The following is a 13,015-nucleotide window of genomic DNA, read 5'->3' as shown; positions in this document are numbered from 1 at the left end:
CTTCATGTCTGGTATTGTGTATATATTCATGTCTGGTATTGTGAATATCTTCATGTCTGGTATTGTGTATATATTCATGTCTGGTATTGTGTATATATTCATGTTTGGCATTTTGTAAATCTTCATGTCTGGTATTGTGTAAATATTCATGTCTGGTATTGTGTATATCTTCATGTCTGGTATTGTGTATATCTTTTTTTTTGATCTAGATATTTATTATCTCCGTGTTGAGATTATGTTAATTTTACAAAATTGTTTACATGTAACAAAAATAAAAATATCGTGTACATTCATTTTTGAAAAACGAGATTGAGAAGAGAACAGTTAAGTTACGGATACATTTTTTTTATCTTTGTTTTTTCGCGCCAACTTTAATGATACATTTAAATTCGAGGCAGCAGTTCAAGAGAGAAGAAAAAACAAAATACATTATTTATCATGTGATAGCATATCTGTATTCAATAAAACTGATAGTTATTACTAACACAATTTGTGCTGTCGCATATTAGGATGTGCTACAAATAACTTTGTGCATGTTTTCATAATACATGCGCGGGAGCTAGTTTTCTTTTTTTGAATAAAAAGAGAATTTATGTTAGCTCATTAGTTTTGAGACTTTATAGACTGGATAAATGAACGAACAGTATAATTAGAAATCATACCAACGAGGAACGCTTTTAATTTTAAGCGAATTTATGCTAACTCCTTAATATTGATGCTTCATAAGCAAGGTGAAAGAAGGAGCGTAATAATTAAGAAATATACTAAATAAGAACATTGATGGTTCGTCTTTAATAATATTGAGGCTTCATAAGCAAGGTGACCGAAGGAACATAATAATTAAGAAATATACTAAATAAGAACATTGATGGTTCATCGTTAGTAAAAACCTCAAGAACAAAAAATATGTATCAACATTTCATAATTTAAATTAAAGATATAAAATATGTGGATAAATTATCTAAAATCTTCGTATGGTGGACCACTGGAAATTATGCTTAATAACAGTGTTTAAAATGTCCAATTTTTCTCGACTCTCCCCCTTTTTTCCTCTCTCTCCTGCCACTACTGTACTGCACTATACTCACTCAAATTCCCCTTTTCCTAGTTTTGTGTAATACCTTTTTTTGCTTTTCTAAGTTTTTCCAATTTTTCCTGTTTTTCCTTTTTTTCTGTTTTCCCTGTATTGTCAGCAGTTTTCCTGTATTTCCTGTTTTCTCCTGTTTTTCATGTTTTGTCCGTTTTTCCCGTTTTTTGTGTTTTTGATTTGTTCCTTTAACCCCCTGGACTGCTGCCTGCAGGTTACAACGTGTACAGCAGGGAAATTGATAACAAAACATAGAAGGAAGATATAGCAGTGCCCAAAACTAAGCCCTATAAAGGTGCAGGGGGGGGGGGTCTGAATCTATGTATAGCCCGGAGGATTCATTTGATACAGGTTGAGAAAAATAATGAACTTATATCATTGAAAATAAGTTATTAAAATTCATCTTTTTATGAACTTTTTAAAAACCCTTTCTTCCATCCTGAGCTGGTGTTGAAATGTTGGACCATGTGGACAATGGACATGTACATCACACTCATATATCTCAACTCTAAGAGAAACATCCCCTCTCACCCCCCCCCCAAACTCTGCATTGTTGTTGTTGTTATTATTGTTATAAAACAGGTTTTACAGAGAATAATATCTAAACCAGGATATAATGGGTTTAAGTTGAGAGAAAGGATTAATTTTATGAGATTCTGGAGATTTCTAGAAGGTTTAGAATCTCATTGAAATCTCATAGGAGATTTCTAGCAGGCTTAAATCTCACTGGAGATTTCTTGCGGATTTAGAATTTATCTGTAGATTTCTAGAAGTTTTAGGATCTCTCTGGAGATTTCTAGCAGGTTTAGAATCTCACTAAAAATTTCTAGCAGGTTTAGAATCTCACAAAAGATTTCTGGTAGTTTCAGAATCTCACTGGAGGACATTTTGAAACAAGTAGTTAAATGTAAAATACCTTAATTGCACGCAATTATATTACAAATAAAATTACAAAAAAAATTATTTGCACGTCATTTTTATTTATCGATTTGCTATATATTGCCATACATTAAGGGTACTGTTCCAACATGCAGTGTCACTTTAAATTACGCCACAGTCTGATTAACTTGATAATGTTTACAAATTCAGACTGCACAATATACCTTGAGAAGACGACATTACATGAACAAAATAAAAAAATCATATTTAGTTGGGGACACTGTATCATCATAATTTACAAAGACAACCTCCATCTTGTAGACTGGGAAGCTTGGTTACAAAGTTTGTACGGTAAACACTCTTGTTCCTAATGAAGATATTTATTAACACAATGTTCCAGACTGGTAGGAAAAATTGCATAAATTTTTAAGACTGGGCCTGGACTTTTAAATGTGAATAATTCTTTTTTAAAGCCCTAGAAATGTACACTTTAGTACTAAAAGGCTTAGATTTACAGAAGTTATATAAAAAATTCTTATCAATTTTTGCTTGAGCGCAATTTTGCAACCTTTGAATCAGTGTTCTTGTTTTGAACATTTGTGTATTAAGTAATAAAAGCACCCAGACAACAATAGATGTTTTCCTCTTGAGCCCAACTCTGTCTAGTTCATTTAACACATTTTGTTATTTCTTAGTTTTGAAGAAACTGATTAATTTACCCCAAAAAAATTATTCAATTGTCATCTATATAGTTTCCTAAAACTCCACTTCAAAACTCGACTTTTGAAGTCTTCTCACCATAGAGAATAGAATATATATTAGAGGGGAATTTAGAGAATCTCTTCGTATGAATTTTTTCAGTCCCTTTCAGCCTGAAAGGGAGTTAAAAGTGTGCAAATCATGTAAATATTCACAAATTACATGCAGTAGAGTACATTAATACAGTATGTTCCCTAGTCTATTCATTTTAATTTCGAAATTTTTAAGCTGTTAAATAAACTTTATAATGAATTAGGTGAATAAAAACCATCATTTGATTTATAGTTATAACGGAAAATCATCGTTTGTAAAGTGAAAGGCATAGAGTCTATGTGAAATGATCATTGGTCAATTATGAAACCAGCCTATTTCATAATTTGGTTTTCTTTTAACAATAATTTTAGATTTTCTATAAAATGATATTCCAGGGCCCAACAGGTTATATAGCATAAATATGTGAAGTACACCTGCAGTATGGAAACAGTACAACAAAATGGCCGTTTTACATTTTTCTCTAGTAAAATCCCCTCTAATATATATTCTATTCTCTTTGCTTCTCACCAACCGGGCAAAAATTGGACTAAAAAAATTTTCTTTTTGAACCATAACTTAATTCGAAGGTCAAAGTCACAATTATAAGTTTTCGTCATTCTCTTGTGGGAGTTGGATGCAAAACCTTTTTTGGCGTCATGACCATACTTTAAATTACTTTAAATTGTAATTTCAAAAGACCTCACATTCAAAAGGGAGAGTCTCTCAATTAACAAAGATGCCTAATTGAAAACTGTATATGAACAATAATGTGGAAGATATCGTCGTGTTATTATCTTGGAATCGATTTAATTCTGACGCAAAATCTGAAATTCATTTTATAACAAACTACAATAAATCAATCAAAATACGAGGTTAAAGAATTGAGTCTTTGTCACAAACTCTGATTTTCTAATCCTTACATATATTTTCCACCCAATATCGTAAAACTTAGATATTTCAATCTTTGAATTCTGTTAGATCAAATAATTTAGTTGAAGTGTCAAAGAATAAGATTCAGATTAAAAAGCTAATTTCACAGAACTAAAATGTTTTGTAATTTCTATGATAAATTATACAACCAACAATTTTTTTTTTAATACATAATACGACGTAGAGTTTATTTTTTATTTTTAAGTGTAGAACTATAGTCAAAAGTACTAGTCAAAATCTAAAGTTTCTGTTATATATTATTTGAATGAGGTTCGTCATTGATTTTTTTTGATTTCCCGATTTATATATCAGGTTAGAAAGAATTAGGGATTAGAAAATTTGAGTTTGTGTCAAGAACTGAATTCCTTTGCATAATCTGAAAGAAACAATTGGACAAAACAATAACTTTTTACAGTGTACTGATAGCCAGGTTGAGAGCTTTCATAGATGTTTGGTTATTATACAGGGTGTCCCAATAAACATGGGAATTCAGTGACGAATTCGATATCGTCTTTTTAAATAATTCTTTGATTTAGTATAGTGCTACCTACTGAGAAAGCTGTAATATGTAAGAGTTTCGTCTGCTATATGGTCATATTTTGTTTGTTTATGAAATTTACTTTAGTTTGGCGTGCCCGGTGATCCAGTGAGATGGTGTATTATGACAAACCTGTCTCTTATCAGGAAAATAAGATGGATAAGGAGAGATAATGATGGGATCTTTTTGTTTCTCTAAAACTAGTGTGCTGATAGCCAGGTTGAAAGCTTTCACAGATGTTTGGTTATTATACAGGGTGTCCCAATAAACATGGGAATTCAGTGACGAATTCGATATCGTCTTTTTAAATAATTCTTTGATTTAGTATAGTGATACCTACTGAGAAAGCTGTAATATGTAAGAGTTTCGTCTGCTAGATGGTCATATTTTGTTTGTTTATGAAATTTACTTTAGTTTGGCGTGCCCGGTGATCCAGAGAGATGGTGTATTATAACAAACCTGTCTCTTATCAGGAAAATAAGATGGATAAGGAGAGATAATGATGGGATCTTTTTGTTTCTCTAAAACCAATCTTAAAATATCATCAAACCTTTTTATCATACTTATTCTGCCGCACCAAGAACTTTGACTGCTATAGAACTTGGGTTTGCGGCAGCGTTCCCTTAACCCTATAAAGGTTGGGGGTCTGAATTAACTTTATATAGACTATAGGGGGGGGGGGGCGTGGGAAAAGGCCATAGATGATAGGTATAGGATTGAAATGCATATTCATAGCCCAATTTTTAACGCCAGTTCACTGAAAAAAAAATTGGATCGATAGCTTTTATAGTGCTAGGAAGAGTTGATGAAAATACAAAAAAAGGTCAAAAACATGTTAAGATAATTTTTTTGTTTAAGATAAATATCAAAGTGTGATAAATGTGTCTACATCCATTTTTCAAGGTTGTTTCAAAAATATAGTTTTAAGATCTGTAGCTTTTGTCATAAAAAAAGTTATGGGCTATTTTTAGATTTTTTTTACACAGACCGGACTTTTTACCGCCCTGTGCGGGCTGTACACTACCCTATGCATAAAAAAATACAAAAATCCTCTAAATCTCTATTTACTAAAGTAAAAAAATTTCACGATGAAAGTGTGAAAAAATGAGAGTGCTAGGGCAAAAAACCATATCATGTGTAGGGTTAACCGCAAGTTTTTGAAAATCAACGGAAAATTCTGTCCAGGATCGAACGGCAAAATCCGTCAATATTGAAATCGTTAACGAACAAAGATAATAACAAAGATAATAACAGACTTGAAACTTACTGAAAATAAGAAATTTAAATTTGTTTAATAAGTTTAAAGTGATTTGGTGTTTTTGATTGTTTTCTTATTTGATTTTTTAAACCTATTTTTATAGAAAATAATCGCTTACGTCTAAGTTCTAAAATATCTATCGTCACCAACGCTAATAATATTAAAATCCTAAACAAAGAGTAAAAAACTGTTAACTGTTCACTGTGCAGTTTATTTCTTAGCTCAGGTCAAACTAAAGTAAATAAAGGTTTTTAATCAGAAATTATTTTCTAGAAAAGCTTTTATAATGAACAATAATGTTTTGAATTTCAAAAATGTTGCCGAATGAATTTGCTGTTCTCATACTTGTGCGTAAAATCGAAACTAGAGGAGCTACAAGGTCACAAAATCATACCAGTGATGTCGCATAAATTTTACCATCTCCTTCTTTCTAGTTTGCAGTGAGCTAAGAACTGATATCTGAAAAGAACCTTAAAGGGAGTAACCGGCAATGTATGGTGGTTGAACTGAATATCTAGTATTGTGGACAAATTTTTTAGGATTCATTTGAGACCAGTTGAACTGAACACTTTTTTCCATCTTAATGTTAACAATTTTGATGTTTCTAACTATTCATTTAGATATAAATCTTATAGTCAATTTTTTAAAGTATAAAAGATTTGCATTATTAGAAAAAAAGTGAATGTTTAGATAATTGAAGTTTTTAATTGATGATCAAATATCTACAATTATAAAAAAGATGCATTCATAAAACTGATAATACGCAAACAAATTATTATTTTCTAATTTTAGCAGAAAATCTTTCTAAAGGTGTAAAGAAATTTGAAGATGTCATTGAAAATGTGAAAACATTATTTATTTTACAGTACCTGGATAAAAACTAGGATTGGTTTTAGATTAATTGGCAAAGGTTGGTTTATAAGAAGATATAGATTCAGAGGAAAAAGATTGGAAATTCTTGTAAAAGAGCGGAAATGATCAATTTCCAGAATGAAGTAAAGTAATGAGTCCAGGGGTTTGATATCCAGATCAAATTTTATTTACTGTTAAGGGACTGTTCCGACATTTTGGGTGGAACCATTTATGTAACAAGGGTTTCATAGTTTTTCCAATCCCAGGCACTCAATTGGTTTTAAAAACATAAAAGCGTAGTTCTGTTACGGGCTACCCACAAAGTATGAGACTGTAAAGACGACGACCCAAAACTCTAAAAAATATGAAGGTTTGAAGCTTTATTTTTGGTTTCTGCATTCAATCGAGTATCTTAATGGTTTACTTTATGATTAAGCACAGAAAATAAGTCTGTTTTTCTCTATAGAAACCCTTAATGCAAGAAAACGGAATATAATTATTTCATACAATTGTCTCTGAAGTCTCAATCTTTGTGGGTAACCCTGTACATTACGGTCAAGGTAACAGTTCACAATGCCCATTTAAAGGGACTGTAAGATAAAGATAAAGTAGGATTTTTCTATGCTATGGGAGTCCCTCAATACCCTCCCTTCCTGACCTATCCAAACTTTCAACTCTTACCTACACCTCAACCCTATAACCTATTTGTCACAAACAGCATTTGGAATTGAATTCTTAGTAAACAAATGTTGTCGGCTCCATTTTTATGACCACAAGGTGTAACAAGGATTTAGACACGGAACTCAAAAAAAATTGCAGAAACCTACAAACAAGAAACAAGAAGAAAAAAGTAGGTAGGAACTCTGATGATAAGCTTTACACTATAAATTTGTCCGTTGACAAATGGGGAAATCATAGGGAGATAAGGCATTTCAGAAAATATATCTAGTATATAAGTATGTATAAGTATATAAGTATATATAAGTATGAGTTAAAGCTTAGTTAGCACTGTATTAACCTTCAAATTTAAAACAGCTTGTTAAGTCAGGCATTCTTGAGTTAGACAACAAACAAAACTGAAAACTAATACAATGGAGCAGAGTGTCCCAATAAATACTGGTTTCGAGAAATTACAAACAAGAAACAAGAAGAAAAAAGAAAATTGAACATGAAAAATAGTTGGAACTCTGATGATAAGCTCTACACCATCAATTATTAATTTTTCCGTTGGCAAATGGAGAAATCATAGGGAGATATATAAAATAGAAAATATATCTTAATAATGAGTCAGCACTGTATTAACCTTCAATCAGCTTGTCAAGTCAGACATTATTGAGTTAGACAACAAACAAAACTGAAAACTAATACAATGGAGCACAGTGTTCCAATAAATACGGTTTCCAGAAATTTTTAATTTCTTTTAAAATTATTAGAATCAGGGACAGTCAACATTAGGAAAAAAAAGGAAGGAGAGAAACGATGACAAGAAGAAAAATCAAATAAGAAGTTGTCTGTATCAACTGTATCCAACATATAAGATTAAAAATTCAAAATTAATAAATTGTTATAAAAAAGGGACTGTAAGTGTACTTTCAATTAACCTTCTATCCTCAAATTCATACATTACCCTTTAAACAATTAAATGATCAAGGGTAACAGACTTTTTATTTTTTTATCTAAAAAATTGCTTAATAAATACTTTCCAAAAGTGGCGTAGATAAATATTTTATTTTTTTAAATGCGTTGGATATAGAATAGTCTTGATTTTCCAGCAATAAATTTGACGTCTTGCGCATGGAGTTCACAGAGTGCGCCAGCATACCCGTCTATTTTACGACTTTCTACACCATATCTAAGAGATATATATATATATATCTATATACTGAGTTCTCTGTCCTAGATGATCATTCAAAGGTTAAAAGGGTACTGTTGTGAATCAGGAATGTCCCTAAATAAATGAAATTTCGCTTACAGTTTCTTTAAAAGAAAACCATCTCTTAAAGAAATAATTTATCTGGAATCATATTTCAGTGATATACTCCTTCCGGGTTAAATCTGTCACAATCCTCTTCAAACGATTTATAAACAATAAAACTTAAAATTATTCTGAAAATATTTAAAATAAATTTAAGTTTTATCGCATACACAAGACACATGGCTTTTAAAACCTAGACTTCTTAATAAACATTGAAACGCACAAAATGTATGAAATTAATTGTATAAAACTTGTAAATTTGACAAATTATTGAAAATGTAAACCTGAATAAATTGTTGTGTTTGAATAATAAAAGAATTCTGCAAATTAAATCTCAAAGTAAAAAACAGCTAAAACAATATTAGAATGTATACAAAGGAACATTTTCATCAGAAATATATCAAACGTTAGACTAATAAATTTAGTATTCGTAGAAAAGTTATGAAAAGTTTTGATTCATAGAATTACATATTTTTTTAATGTTATACGTTACACTATTGAAATTTATTATCTGTTTATTAAAAAAACTTTCGTTTGCTGATTATTTAATATGTAAACCGTTTCTAAAACGTTGAACTTTTCATTATAATATTATTAGGGAAAACGTTTCAAAATGTTTTAATAAACAGACACATAATTTTTAGTTTTACAACGTTACGCTTTTGAACTTTGAAATAGAAATCCGTTTATTACGATATGCAATCAAACCACAATTGATTTTTCAAACGTTAACAAAATGTTTTTTTACGTTCTGGTAAAAAACGTTTTAAATATTAGAAAAATAACGCTTTGTTACCATAAGACGCTAACGTTAGGTTTATGTTCCTCTATCGTTAACGTTAGGTATAAGCACATATAACGTTAACGTTGAATATTCACGTAATATAGAATATGTACAAACGTTTCCAAATTCGAACGTAACGTACGAAAACATACATTTTACGTTATGTTACATTATCGGTGACATCTCCAGCGTGTAGGAATAACAAAAATCAATAAAACTTAAATCTATTTTATGAAACATCACTTAAAGGGGCATTTTAGGTAAATTGTATTATAAACGTTTATGAATGGATTAAACAATTTAAAACAGAAACCAGCTCTCAACTCGCTGGAAACCCTGTAGTCTGCATGTGACCCACATTGGTAGAGCGGCATGTCCGAAGCCCAGCGGTACTCCATTAAAAGCGTTGTCTGGAGCAATGAATTAGAATCGATGCTTATTTTGTTGAAATCAGATCTTTTTTATTTGAGGTTTTCCTGTAAAAACGAATTTCTTGTTTCAGAACCAATGGAGAAATTATCATAATCAAAGACTTTGAAGGGGTCCATTGTTAATCAGGCAGGCTTGGCCCTCTGTCAATGGAGGTTAACTTAAAATTTCACCGACAGTGTATATCAAACTGCAATATAAATATAGTTCATAGTTCATACACTTTTTGCAATACTCAGTACAGGTTTTGCATGAAAAAGGACAAATATGCGATTTTATTGGTTACAGATTATAGAAATACATAAAAATAATCTGTTTGGGACAAATAAGAGGGGGGTTATATATAAATATATACATGGTAATATGCATCAATACATATAGATCCAGACTGCTATTCAAAATTGCATGGACAGGGTCGGCATTGTAGTTTCGCAATCTTTTGACCTAATTGATTTTAATTTACTAACTCACGTGACTAGCTTGATTCCTTTACTGAAGCTGAGAATAAATTCAATGAATGATGTTTGGAATTTAGAATTTATTATCGCCATTATTTAGCGCTAATAGATCTGGAGGAAACAGATCAAATCGATTTTATATTTAACCATATATACTCAATTATAGATATTCAAGAAATATTTAAATAATTGAGATATCAGATTCTTAAAATGTTTAAAGATTTCCCTTACAAGTTATTTTAAATTTTGAAAGTTTAAAATACACTGAACTAGACCAAAGGTTAAATATGTTTCGAAATTACTGGTTAGACTTTGTGACCTAGTTTTCATATTATACAGAAGTATAGGAAATTAAATTTATTTGTTAACACATTGAATATTTTAATCATTTTTGTTCTCCTCAACAGCTCTTCAATAAATGGAGTTATGATCGAAAATACATAATATGTGAAAACATAGTTAGTTAACGTGAGAAAAGTAAAAAATTAGAATCAGAGTGAAAAATGTTAGAAAACAGCAAATGGGACTGAAAATCAATAAATTGAATCTCTAATTAATTTTTTTTATTACTTTTTAATTGTTTCAATGAAATATTTCACATGAATTGTTTATAGGATCATATTCGTAGCAATAAATAAACGTTTAGGAGAATTATTTGAAATTTTTTGAATATTTAGAAGTTATCATTAATCTTGAAGTTGAACCGAGCCCCCATTTATTTTAATTTAATCCATTTTATTCTTCCACGTTTTCTTCCCTCATTGGGTATTCAGGCCAATTCGTGGTTCAAACTTATCAAGACAACAGCTTGCAACAAACTTGAAATATTAACCATGATCGTTACAAAGTCTATTCAGTCTATAACGAGGGAAGGCAGTAATGCAATTTTTTCTCCGAGCCACATTCCCCTCAGTTTCTCGACCAAACCGTCTTCAACATTTTCAACCAGTCACGACAATTTCTTGTCCGAACCACATTATCCCCATTGTCTCTTCCGAATTGTCCTCAAAATCCTCGTCCTTCAATTATTATGTTTTTAAGGATCCAATTCTTGCAACAACAGCTTGCAACAAACTTGAAATATTAACCATGGCCCATACAGTCTATAACAAGGGAAGGAAGGCCAGCCACGACAATTTCTCTTCCAAGCCACATTCTTCTCATTTTTCTCGACCAAAGCTTTCTCAAAATCCTTGCAACAACAGCTTGCAGCAAACTTGAAATATTAACCATGCTTGTTGCAAAGCCTATTCAGTCTATAACGTGGGGAGGAAGGGCAGCCACGCAAATCCTTGAAACAATTGCTTGCAAGTTGCAACAAATTTTAAATATTAACCATGATCGTTTCACACTATATTACTGTATAATTAAAAAGAGTTAAAAGTATAAAGTGAAGTTCATCGGACTATTCTTATTTTTACAAGAGATATACTGGTGTCTAATTTATAAGAAAATCTAAACTTCTGTAAAGGTTTAGATATTCGTCCAGGAAGAATGTAATCCAAGGAAAGTTAATTGGAGTTGCGTATACTCTGCGTACATATATTGAAACAAGTTTTCTCTCCGCGGAATTTGTAAACATGAATAGATGGATCCCATTTCAGGCTTCGACATCCGTCTTGTGTTTACATTACTGTCCAGGGACAGTACACTGCAGTACAAAACATGCGTACACTTCTGAAATAACTTTCCTTGCATTAAATCCTTGCGTCCAGGAAGTTGAGTCATGACTTACAGGAACTGTCAACGTAATTTCATTTGACCACCCATTTAACCAATTTACAACAATGCTCTTTCAACCTCAGAACAATATTGTCATTTTATATCTTGAAATATCTTTTATTCGAGCAATGAACACTTTCAACGCACAATATTCAGCCTGCCTATAAAAAGTCTCACAAATTTTTAAGATCGACTTTGAAGTGTCACAACGCCTTGGGCTTTAAATTTACCGATCTAACTCACTTATGCTTTTATGTAGCCTTTACTATACTTTTTGGAAGCGACGTAAAAATAAAAACTGTTCAATGTTACAATGTATAAATATAAACTGTTCAATGTTACAACGTATAAATATAAACTGTTCAATGTTACAACGAGCATTTTCTTTTTGTAGTTTTAGTAGTGTTTGGTAAAATCCTCAGAGGAAAGTATACTTTGATTTAAGGTGAATCGATCTAATTTTTGGAACTGTGTCTTCTTTGTAACATACAAACATGTTAGCATCTAATCATTTTTTAATTTTTTTTTTTTTAACCCAATCACGATGGGGGGGGGGTTGTTGTTGTTGTTTCGGTTTCCAACCCCCCCACCCCCAAGAACACTCAAATCTCAAATTTTTCAACAATTTTTCAAAAAGGTTTTTTTATGCATAGGGTAGGGTGGAGGACGGCCAAACAGCTGGTCAGTGTTTCTAAAAAATCAAAAATAGTCGGTGACTTTGTTATTAATTAAGCTACAAATCAGACCTAAAATTTATTTATTTGGAAAGCCCTTAAAATGGATGTAATGTCTTGTGCCGCAAGCTAATATTGGTCATCAGTAAAAATAATTATTTTTCAACATTTTTCCTACTTACTTTTTTAATTTTATTTTTTTAAAACCTTCTCAGCTTGCAGCCTGTCCATTAAATTTCTAAAGAGGTCTATCTTTTTGAGCTAGCCTTAAAAAGTTGGACTAGGGACGTGTATTTCAGCACTTGGGGAAAAAACTAAAGGGGAGGGGGGTTGGAAAATACCCCCCTCCCCCCCATTTATATTAGACGACAAATAGCCCATTTGGGATAGGGTTTATAATTAGTATTTATTCCCTCGGTCGTGTGACATGAATCATTTCAAGTTTTCCAGATAAATATAGATAAAGAGATTAATGGCGGATTCGAGAAAACTTGAAGATTTATTGTTATTTTCCTAAAGTTTTAATTCAGCTCTCAAGCTGATTACTTCTTTCAGAAGGGAGCTCAGGAGATAACAAATATTATGTGACCAAAACAGTCTGAACAGAAAACTTTTGAACGAAGATCCTTGCAAGAAG

This window comes from Eurytemora carolleeae, unplaced genomic scaffold (genome assembly GCF_000591075.1).
Source record: "Eurytemora carolleeae unplaced genomic scaffold, Eaff_2.0 scaffold225, whole genome shotgun sequence".
Lineage (NCBI taxonomy): Eukaryota > Metazoa > Arthropoda > Copepoda > Calanoida > Temoridae > Eurytemora > Eurytemora carolleeae.
This window is presented reverse-complemented; position numbering follows the sequence as displayed.